Here is a 12,543-nt window from a genome sequence, read left to right as displayed (position 1 = left end):
TCTTTTCTCATGAAAAAACCCCAAACTGTTCAATAATTACTGCAAACTCAATACCCTACTAACAAATAACATGTGGTTTCTGGCGAGATACAAGAAATAGATTTGCAAAGATCAGTCTATCAATAAAATCAAATGTAACTTGGCTCACAAAGTACTCTGATAACATACAGCTTTGACAGGGTTTAAATGAAACCGAATGATGTTCTAGCAAGTTGCACAATATCCATTAAATTTAGGTGGGAAAGAACTGCAGATGCTGCTTTAAACCAAAGATTGACACAAACTGCTGGAGTAACTTAGCGGGTCAGGTAGCATCTCTGGAGAAAAAGGATGGGTGACGTTTTGGGTCACGACATTTTGTCTGAAGAAGGGTTCTGACTCGAAACATCACCCATCCATTTTTTCTAGAGATGCTGCCTGAGCTATTCCAAAACTTTGTGTCTATCCATTAAATTTACGTTGGAGTAGAGATCACATCCAGTGCCACTTTGAATTTTTGTTCGCAATAGAGCATGAAAACCGGCCCTTCAGCCAGCTAAGTCCATGCTGACCATCAATCACCCATTCACACTGGTTCCATGTTAGAACACTTTCAAGGTTTCAAGGTCAGTTTATTGTCACATGTACCAATTAAGGTACAGTGAAATTCGAATTACCATACAGCCATACTAAAAAAAAGCAACAAGACACACAACTACATAAAAGGTAACATAAACATCCACCACAGCGGATTCCCCATTGTGATGGAAGGTAATAAAGTCCAATTTTCTTCCTCATTTATTCTTCCACGGTTGGGGAAGTCAAATCATCCGCAGTCGGAGCGATCGAAGCTCCCGCGTCGCGTCGCGGCGATCTAAGCTCCTGCGTCGGGGCGATCGAAGCTCCCGCCTCGGGGCGATCGAAGCTCCTGCGGCTTGGAGTTCCTGAAGTCGGTCTCTAGCCAGAGACTGTGAGCTCCGTGATGTTACGTCCGCAGGCTCCTGCAGTGGAGCTCTCAAACTCGGTCTCCATCAAAGGCCACCAACTCCTTGATGTTAGGCCGCAATGCGGATGGAAATACGATACGGAAAAAAATCGCATCTCCGTCGAGGTAAGAGATTAGAAAAAGTTTCCCCCCACCCCCCTACATAAAACAAGCTAAAGAACACTAAAAACATACATTTAACACATACAAACAAACAACAAAGAAGGAAGGGACAGACAGACTGTTGGCTAGGCAGCCATTGCTGACGCCACCCGATCACATCCACTCCGTACACATTAGGGTAAATGTTATCGACGGCAATTAACCAACACAGGCGCACGTCTTTGGGATGTGGGAGGAAACCCACGTGGTCACAGGGAGAACGTACAAACTCCACACAGAGAGCACCTGAGATCAAGATCGAACCCAGGTCTCTGGTGTTGTGAAGCAGCAACAAAACCCACTGTGCCACCCTCTGCGTGCTTCAATCTTTTGTCAATGTATGCAGATTATTAGTGGCCAACTTCTGATCATTTGCCTCTGTTAGATTTTTTTTGATAATATTCCTGTGATGCACTACGGGTTATTTTACTGCACTAAATGCACCACATAAGTTCAAGTTTTTGTTGTAAAAATTACATGATGTAAATACCTCAGACAAGAGATCATGTCTCTTCTAGTGCTCAACATCCTTTGTACTCTACTGAAAAACCCAGCCTTATTTATGTACTCGAGCAGCTCTTTATTGTGACAGTACCTTCCCTTGTAAAGCACACCAGTTCCTCTAAAAAGTTAAAATTAGATTTGCACATTTTTAGAATTTTAATTTTATGCTCTTCAATTTTAAATTGTCAGTCAATTAGATGTTGGTTGGCCACTAAATCAGAATAGAAGTGGGGGTATATTGATGGGGATTATTTGTTGAAAAATGTAGTTTGATTTTTAATTGATAATAGACCAAGTGGACCCGTTGGGCCCAAACATTCCCTGCATTGGTGCAGCACCCTCTCCTCCCCCCTCCCCTCTCCCCCCTCCCCCTCCCCCTCTCCTCTCCCCCTCCCCCTCCTGCCCCCCCACTCCATCCCCCTCAACCCCCCTTATTCTCCCCCTCCCTCCCTCCCTCCGTCCCCCCTCCCTCCCTAGGAGATAGATTTAAACTTTAAAATGTGAATAATTTTTTTAAAATAACACAAATTTCAATGAAACTTCTCCCATTAGCACCAAAGGGACGATGGTGAGTAAGATGGGCCTAAAATCGTCACACTATCATGTACTGTTTTGGCTGTAGTTCAGGAACAAACAAACAAACAAACAAGAGTTTTAGTATATAGATGCCTACTGGCACTTTTTTGCTTACAGGATAGCACTGTATTCAAGTATGTTGTGTACATAAGTAACTGAATCAGTGGGTAGGTGGACTATTATTGAGTCAAGGTTACAATCTGATTTTAAAAAACAAATACAAAGTGTTGGAGTAACTCAGTGAGTCAGGCAGCATCTCTGGAAAACGTGGATATGTACCGTTTCAGATTGGGGCCTTTCTGCAGACTGATTGTGATTGGGGGGGGGTAGAAAGCTGGAAGAGAGATGGGGGCAGGACGCAGCCTGCCGAGTGGATATTGGTGAGTGGGGTTTCTGATAGACAGATAGTTGACAAGGGCTAGAGATGAAAAGACAAAAAGTGTAAGATAATAGAAAAGGTGTGGATTGTAACACAAGTGGAAGGAATATACGATACAATACGATACGATAGGGCTTTATTTATCCCAGGAGGGAAATTAATTTGCCAACAGTCATAAAAAAACACAAAATACATGAAACATGAAAACAAAGTGACGAGTGGTAAGGCTTTGGGGATGTGCAAAGATTGAGGAGGTGGGGGGGGGGGGGGAGAGTCAGTCTCAGTCTACCCCACGACAGAAGGGGAGGAATTGTAAAGTGTGATCGCCACAGGGAAGAAGAATCTCCGGTGGAGTTCTGTCCTGCATCTTGGTGGAAGGGTGAGGGGGGAGGGGAAAGAGAAGAAATGGTTGCAAATCCAGTTGGGGCACAGGAAAAAGAGGGGAGGAAAAAAGATGAGGGGGAATTGTTTGTAGGTTGGTTACCAAAAATTGGAGGAACTGGACAATTTGATCAAGTATGAATCGTGGTAGGACTGTTGTAAATGGTGTCTTGTAAATGGTGGTGAGGCAGAGATACTGACTAGGAAATAACTGCAGATTCTGGTACAAATCGAAAGTATCACAAAATGCTGGAGTAACTCAGCGAGTCAGGCAGCATCTCAGGAGAGAAGGAATGGGTGACGTTTCGGGTCAAGACCCTTCTTCAGTCTCGACCCGAAATGTCACCCATTCCTTCTCTCCTGAGATGCTGCCTGACCCACTGAGTTACTCCAGCATTTTGTGATACCAGAGATACTGACTGGTATGGATCACTGGACCACAGTCAGAAAGTGATTCTGTGCACATTGTGATTAACGCCTTTTGATAGAAGAAGGGGGTGGGTGGTGAATGGCGCAGTGAATAGAGCTGCTGCCTTAAAGCACCAGAACCCGGCTTTGATGCTGACTACAAATATTATCTGTGCAGAATTTGCACGTTCTTCTGTGACTGCCATGGGTTTCATAAATTCATAAGTCAAAGAAGCAGAATTAGGTCATTTGACCCATTGAGTCCACTCCACCATTCCATTATGGCTGATCCCCCAACCCCATTCTCCTGCCTTCTCCCTATAACCTTTGACACCCTTACGAATCAAGAATCTGTCAATCTCCATTTTAAAAATACGCCATGACTTAGCCTCCACATCCATCTGTAGCAATGAATTCCATAAGTTCTGCAATGAGTTTCCTCTGGGTGCTCCAGTTTCCTCCCACAACCCAAAGACATGGGAGTTTGTAGGTTAATTGGCCTCTGTGAATTGTCCCTCGTATTTAGGGAGTGGATGTGAAAGTGACATAATATAGCACCAGTGTGAATGGGTCTTCGATGGTCAGTATGGACTCAATGAGATGAAAGACCTGTTTCTATACTGTACCTCTAAATTAAACTAATGATCATGCAGACTGCTGTGGTGGGGAGAATGAATGAAAAGGTGAGAATGGCCAACTTTGTTCTGCTCCTTGCAAATTTGGTTAAGTCGTCTTTGTAATAAGTTAACAAAATGCTTGGCTGTCTTTAATTAATAACAAAAAATATAAAATGCTGCCCTCATTAGCCAATGTACAGCAATTCCAACTCAATTTTTGTGAATTGCAATGCAGACATTACGAATCAAAGTGTTACACCAGTTTTAAATGTCAATGTGCATGACACAATTAGCAAATTAAAGTTATTAATGTATACTTCTTGCAAAAGGTGAGAGGTGGTATAAACATACCTACTAAAGCTTTCAGTTATTAAAAGTATTCAATCGCCGCATCGTCAACAATAATGAAAAAGTAGATGCTGCCTGGCATGTGTAATTGCAAGAGGAATCATAATATTGAAATATGAATGAATGTAATTATTTCAAGTATTTTCCAAGTATCTGGGCAATAATTATGGAATTAATACTACACCCTGTGGATATTGTGGCAATCATATCCTATCTGAGCATTCTGTTTGGCTCAAAACCCATGGGCATGAAGCAGCTGCAGTTTCCTTAATCTTGATACTTAACTGACTTTCCATTAAATATCACCGTAGTCTGAGCTTTCTTTAGGATTGTATCATGGGCATATATTTAACTAATATTTTCAACTATTTCTGCCTGTGTGTTTTTTCATTATAATATTACAGATGCTATAATCTTGCAGCCTATTCGGACTGATTTGAGGAATTGGTTTAGTTTAGAGTGACAGCACGGAAACAGGCCCTTTGGCCCACCAAATCCACACTAACCATTGATCATCCATTCAAGCTAGTTCTATGTTATTGCACTTTCGCATTCACTCATACAGTCTTTGAGTCATATAGCATGAAAACAGTCCCTTCAGCCCAACTTGCCACAACAATCAACATGTCCCTTCTACACAACATGTCCCTTCTACACCACCTGCCTGCATTTGGCCCATATCCCTCTAAACCTATCCTATCCACTCCTTAAACAATTTTTACAGAGGGCCAATTAACCTACGAACCCACACGTCTTTGGGATGTGGGAGGAAACCCATGTGGTCACATGGAGACCGTGAAAACTCCACACAGAGGATCAAACCCAGGTCTCCGGCACTGTGAGGTAGCGGCTCTACCCGCTGTGCCACTGGTTTGAAGGATTAAATGTTATTACTAACAGTAGCCATAAGAAAACAAAAGAAGCATAATTGGTGCCATTTTAGGAAATGTTCATAGAATCTGGGAAAATATATGCATGGAGCAGCAGAGCATGGAGACAGGCCCTTCCACCATCCTTGTCCATGCCGACCCAGTTGGCATATTGGGCTAGTCCCATTTACCTGCATTTAGCCCATTGGCCTCAAAACCCTTCCTATCCATATATCTATTCAAATATCTTTTGAAAGTTATTATTGTATCTGCTGCTAGAGCTTCCTCTGGCAGCTCATTCCAGGTACGGACGAACCTCTGAATGAAAAGGTTGTCTCTGAGTTTCTTCTTAATTCGCTCCCCTCTTGCCTTAAGCCTGTGCCCTCTAGTTTTAGAATCCACCACCCTGGACAAAAAAAGGAATGTGAGCACTCAGAATTTAGATTCTGCTGCAATTCCAAAGATGTGAAAAGTTAGCGTTGATACTGGTATTATTGTTGTCCCATGTACTGAGATACAATGAAAAGCTTTGTTTGCAAATTATCCAATTAATTCAGCTATAAGAAGCAGTTTTGAATCTGAAGAAGAATCCTGTCCCAAAACGTTACCTATCCATGTTCTCCAGAGATGCTGCCTGATCCACTGAATTACTCCAGCATTTTGTATCTTTGCACAAGTACAACAGGCAGTGTAGAGTAAAATACGAGAGTGAAAATATAGTGGTACAGCATTGTAGCATTACAATTCCAGAGAAAAAATGTCCAAGATCCGCAATGGGGTCAGTTGGTAGATCGGTACTACATCCTAGCTTATGTAACGACTTTAGAAGGATAACAGCGGAGGAGATGAGTTGGGTGGTACATGCTTTCAAGCTTTCCTGAACGACTGGGGTGAGAGTGGTCCTTGATTATGATGACTGGTTTCCTGAGGCAGCGTGAATTGTAAATGGAGACAATATTCTGGTCTTGGTGATGGACTGGGCTACATCTGCAACTCTCTCTGCAATTTCTTGCAGTGTAACCTCTTTGTAGTCATGAATGGAAATCACAATTATATGTATAATAATCAACTGACCAGAATGCAAATTCACCATAAACCTAACCATGTGAGAATGTTAGAAGATGCATAAAGAACCTGTAAAAAAAACTGTGAAGTTGCAAAGTCATTGAAAAACAGAGTTGATATTTACTTATACCCAGCGTGCAACTGAGCTGCTGTTAAGGTTTGTTTTTGTGAGCCATCGAGTCATACGGGACTGAAACAACTTTAGGGCGAATATATGTAGAACTCTTCACCAATAAAGTACTGATATCGTTGGAATCTTCATCCCACGGATGTGTCCATTTACATCTCACGCTGCCTCGGCAAGGCCATCAGCAAAATTAAGGATGAGTCTCACCCCTCTTCGGCCCTCTCCCATCAGTTACATGTACAGAAGTGTGAAAACGCACACCTCCAGTTAGGGACAATTGCTTCCCAGCTGTTATTAGGCAACTGAACCATCCTATCACCAACTAGAGAGCAGTCCTGATCTACCATCTACCTCATTGGAGACCTTGGGACAATCTTTAATCGGACTTTACTAGACTTCCTCTTGCACCATTTATCCTGTATTTGTACACTGTGGATGACTTTGCGTCTTTGAGTATATGAAAAGCGCTATATAAATGTAATGCATTATTATTATTATTATTATTATTATTATTATTACTTGATTGTATTCAAGTATAGTTTTTCTGTTGATTGGATATCATGCAGCAAAAAGCTTTTCCCTGTACCTCGGTACATAAAAATAATAAAATAAAATAAACTAGTTTGTGGATGGATTGAAAGGTGTTAATCTCAAACTTGAGCCCAAATATTTCTAACCCTTTCATTTTCTTCCTTTAACAATAATAAGTTCAAGAATAGCTATCAATCCACACTCATGAATGGGTCAGTAAAAGCTTCAACAGCGGAACAACAGAAATAGTTATTTTTAATTCCAAGGAGTCAAGAGTGTTTAATTGTCAATTGTACCAGCAATGGAGCAATAACATTTTTGCTTACTGCAGCTTTACAGACTCATTAATGCAATAAATAGATTCAATAATCATAAAATAAATGGCACAACTGTCGAATTACTGCCTTACTGCCAAAAGATGAGGCCCACAGGAACGGGGATACAGACCTCTACAGGCAGGCCAAGTATAAGCTGAGAAGAGGAATCAGAGCTGCCAAGGAAAGGTACTGAGAAGCTGAGGAGCAAGTTCTCAGCTAATGACTCTTCTTCAGTTTGGAAGGGCTTGCAAGAAATCACCAGCTTTAAGAGGAAAACTCCCTGCTTCTTGGACAATCGTCAGCTGACCAACGACCTGAATGAGTTTTACCGCAGGTTCGAGAAACAGATACATAATCCTTCCCCCCCCATCAATCATCACTTCACATGTACTCACAGACTGACTCCAGTTTGCAAAGACTGGACCCTTCCCAACCCACTCCTCCCCAAGCAGCAATTTGCACATACTCACAGGCTCGTCCACTGCCCAACATCAGTCTGGCCACTTCTCCATCTCCAACAATACAAATTGCGGAGGTGGAGAGTCTATTCAGGAGACAGAAAATCCAGAAATCTCTAGGACCGGACAATGTTTCCCCCTCTACCCTCAAGCTCTGTGCCGAACAACTGGCACCGATCTACGCAGACATTTTCAACCAGTCCCTGCAAACCTGTACTGTCCCCGGCTGCTTCAAGGTCTCCACTATTGTCCCTGTACCCAAAAAGACAAGGATCACTGGTCTTAATGACTACGGGCCTGTTGCACTGACCTCTGTAGTCATGAAGACCTTTGAAAGACTTGTGCTGGCCCAGCTGAAAAACATCACAAACCCCCTGCTGGACCCTCTGCAGTTTGCATACAGGGCCAATAGATTGGTGGATGACGCAGTCAATCTAGGCCTGCACTTCATCCTCCAGCACCCAGAACGCAAGGAGACCTATGCCAGGATTCTGTTTGTGGACTTTAGCTCTGCATTTGACACCATTGTGCCAGAGCTACTACACTCCAAACTCTCCCAGTTGACTGTGCCTGAACTCCTCTGTCAGTGGATCAACTTCCTGACAGACAGGAAGCAGCATGTGAGGCTGGGAAAGCACATCTCGGACCCGCAGACCCTCAGCATAGGAGCTCCGCAAGGCTGCGTACTCTCCCCTCTCCTTTACTCTCTCTGCACCAACGACTGCACCTCCACAGACTCCTCTGTCAAAGCTCCTCAAGTTTGCAGATGACACAATCCTGATTGGACTGATCCAGGATGGGGAGGAATCTGCCTGCAGACGGGAAGTGACACAGCTGGCATCCTGGTGCCATCGCAACAACCTGGAGCTCAATGCTCTTAAGACAGTATAACTAATTGTAGACTTTTGAAGAGATCCCCCTCCCCTCCCCCCACTCACCATCAACCACACCACAGTCACATCTGTGGAGTAATTTAAGATCCTTGGAACCATCATCTCCAGGGACCTTAAATGGGGGGCCACCATCGACTCCACAGTCAAAAAGGTCCAACAGACGATGTACTTCCTGCGGCAACTGAGGAAACACAATCTGCCACAGGCAATGATGGTCCAATTCTATACTGCTATCATTGAGTCCAGCCTCACCTTCTCCATCATGGTCTGATTTAGCTCAGCAACCAAGCACGACATCCGGAGGCTGCAATGGATCGTTCGATCAGCTGAGAAGGTTGTTGGCTTCAACCTTCCCTCCATTGAAGAACTGTACACTGCAAGGGCCAGGAAGTGAGCGGGCAAGATCATCTCTGACCCCTCTTACCCTGACCACAAAATCTTTGAAGCACTTCCCTCTGGAAGGCGACTCCGGACTGTCAAAGCAGCCACAGCTAGACATAAAAACAGCTTTATTTCCACGAGTAGTAGTTCTACTCAATAACCAAAGTCTGTAGTCTCTTTTTTGCTCTGGTTTATTTTCACCCACATGTTTAGACCGTAATGTTGTATCCTTATTGTTTTGATGTGGTTATGCTTTATTCTTAATTGTTAACTGTATGTTTGTGTTGTCATTTGTGAGCGGAGCACCAAGGCACATTCCTTGTATATGCACATACTTGGCCAATAAACTTATTGATTGATTGATTGATTGATTGATTGATTGATTGATTGATTGATTGATTGATTGATTGATTGATTGATTGATTGATTGATTGATTGATTGATTGATTGATTGATTGATTGATTGATTGATTGATTGATTGATTGATTGATTGATTGATTGATTGATTGATTGATTGATTGATTGATTGATTGATTGATTGATTGATTTATTCATTCGTTCATTACAGCACCAGAGACGTGTGTTCAATTGTGACTACAGGTGCTGTCTGTATGGAGTTTGTATGTTCTCCTTGTAACCACGTGAATTTTCCCCGGGTGCTCCAGTTTCCTCTCTCATTCCAAAGACGAACAGATTTGTAGGTTAATTTGCATCTGTAAATTGCCTTAGTGTGTAGGGAGTGGATGCGAAAGTGGGATAACATAGAAGTAATATAAATAGATGATCTCTAATCTGTGTTCTGCATCATTAAAAGATTTAACAATTCCAATTGTTTTTTTATTTACTGGATCCCTTTTGGAAGGTGAATGGAGAAGGAAGAAGAGTTGCTACTTGGATGAGAACATGCACAGTGAAATTCTTCCTGTCCCAACAGAGTTAATAGTACAAAAGAGAGATCACGCAAGGAATATTTATTGTAGAGGTCTGGATACCCCAAAAGCAGAGGCAGTCATTTCACATCTCTAGACAAGACTTGAGGTTTTTCAACAGCTACAGCAGCTAAGTCTATGTATTCCAAATCACAAGAGCAGTGGCACTTCTGCACTCTGACTCCATCCACTGAGATTATCACTGAAATCACTGAATTCTCAGTTTATGTGTAATTGATGTAGATAGTTAACTCATATCGAATGCCTTTCCTGAGGACATTTGCTAACCACAGTTTAGGACTGTTAACGTGGAAGAGTGCAGCACAGTTCGAGGCCCTTTGGCCCACAATGTCTGTGCCGAATATGATACCAAGATAATGTAATCTAATTTGAGTGCACAATACATAGTAACATTTTAAAACAGTTTCATGACAGTTCTAATTATTTATAAAATACTGCATTTTATTTACGGTATTGCAGTACGTTAGACTCTAATCAAAATGTCAATTATTCTTGCTTATCTTTGAACAGTCTTATGTTCATTTATGCTTTGTATATTCTGTAGCGCAATGGGGCATAATGGCACATTAGTCTCGCCATCAGCCCCTGGTAATTTTAAGTAGCCCATAGATCCCAAGTGAACGACGCACAGTGCACATTCATGCATGGTGTTCTTCCAGCTACTGACATTGTGCTTCTTTGAAACTTGTTACATTTTCAAATGTTACATTAGGAAAGGATGGAACAAATGGGCTGGGAAGACTCTGGAGGCTCCGTTTGTAGCAGGTGCTCATTACGTGGTAATGGATTGATTGGAAATGTGCCTCCTGATGTATTTCCAGATGGTTGGTATTCAACATTTGACGTTCTTGTGCGTACCACTGTAAATGCTTTAGGTCAGGGCCCATCTGTCTAATAGACTCTGTCCTTTCTCGCTCCTTCACTCATCTTACTCCTGATTTCCCCTTCCCCCCCCCCCCACGTATCCTGCCTGGTGTGACTACATCGTTCATCTAATTGATGTGTGAGCAGCTGCTGTCAGCCCTCTTGTGCCAATTAATAAATGTAAGCACTTTCTTATTGTGCATAATAAAAGCCATGGCTCATTATTGTCGTGTTCCAACTGAAAGGCCCACATTTTCAGTGATACGGAGAATATCCTAGTCAAATAGGAGCTGAAACGTTTGGTTAAAATCAGAATAACACCTAACTTTCAGTATTTCCAGGGTCTTTCCCGAGTTCACAGCTCAACTAAGCAATAGGTAGAAAGCATTTATATCTAGGTTAGAAAAAGACACAGTGCTGGAGTAACTCAGCAGTCAGGCAGCATCCCTGGAGAATATGGATAGGTAATGTTTCTGGTCAGAGACTGACTATAGTGGGGGCAGAGGGAGAATGCTAGGTGGGGGTTGAATAAAGCCTGGCAAGTGATAGGTAGATACAGATGAGGGGGGGGGGAGGAGTTTAGGTTAGTATGGAATTGACATGCCCACTGATCTTGGTGTCAATTCGGCCAGGATACAATCCTACTATAATTCTCACTATTTATTCTTCATCATAGTATAGTGATAATCGTTGCACCAACAGCGCATAAACAAGTCTGGATGAAGGGCCCCAACCTCGATCGTCTCCTATCCATTTCCCTCCACAGAAGCAGCCTGACCCACTGAGTTCATCCAGCACTTTGTTTGTTGCTACATAGGCGGGCCCTTTCGGCCCGACACCGCCATGGAATACAAAGTGCTGGAGTAACTCAGTGGTCAGGCAGCATCTATAAAAAGTGCTGCCTCAAACACACAGCCAATATCATCAAGGACTCACACCACCCTGGCCACACTGCCATCTCACTCCTGCCATGGGGAGAAAGCAGGAACGGGGTACTGATTGAGAATGATCAGCCATGATCACATTGAATGGTGGTGCTGGCTCGAAGGGCCGAATGGCCTGCTCCTGCACCTATTGTCTATTGTCTATCAAAAAGAAGGTACAGGAGTCTGAAAACTGTGACCTCCAGTTCCAGGAACAGCTTCTTCTCAACAACCATCAGGCTCTTTAACACTACAAACTCCAACTAAACTCAAAACTATGAACTGTCTGGATTGCACTAGGGACTTGAGGCTTTGTTTTGTTTTATATATATATATTTTTTAATTGGACTTTTATTTTGTTTGTTTGTTTATTATATTATCTATTGAGCACTATGTTTACAAACCTGTTGTGCTGCTGCTGCTGCAAGTAAGAATTTCATTGTTCCATTTTGGTACATATGCCAATAAACATTCTTAACAATTGATTAACCGAAGGACAAAGATAAGCAACCTTTCTTCAGACTGATGGTCACATCTCCATAGGTAGACACAAAATGCTGGAGTAACTCAGCGGGACAGGCAGCATCTCTGGAGAGAAGGAATGGGTGATGTTTCGGGTTGAGACCCTTCTTCAGCATCTCCATGATGCCGATGTGCACTGAACCCATCTGTCTGTAAAAGGCACTTAACCGTTTAAACCTTTCCTAACACATACCTCTCCAAATATCTTTTAAATGTTATAGTTGTATCTGCCTCTACCACCCTTCCCGATGGCCATCACCCTTTGTGTGAAAAACATTCTCCTCAGATCTCCTTTAAATTTCT

The sequence above is a fragment of the Rhinoraja longicauda genome, chromosome 7 (assembly GCF_053455715.1).
Source record: "Rhinoraja longicauda isolate Sanriku21f chromosome 7, sRhiLon1.1, whole genome shotgun sequence".
Lineage (NCBI taxonomy): Eukaryota > Metazoa > Chordata > Chondrichthyes > Rajiformes > Arhynchobatidae > Rhinoraja > Rhinoraja longicauda.
Note: the sequence above shows the minus strand (reverse complement) of the source record.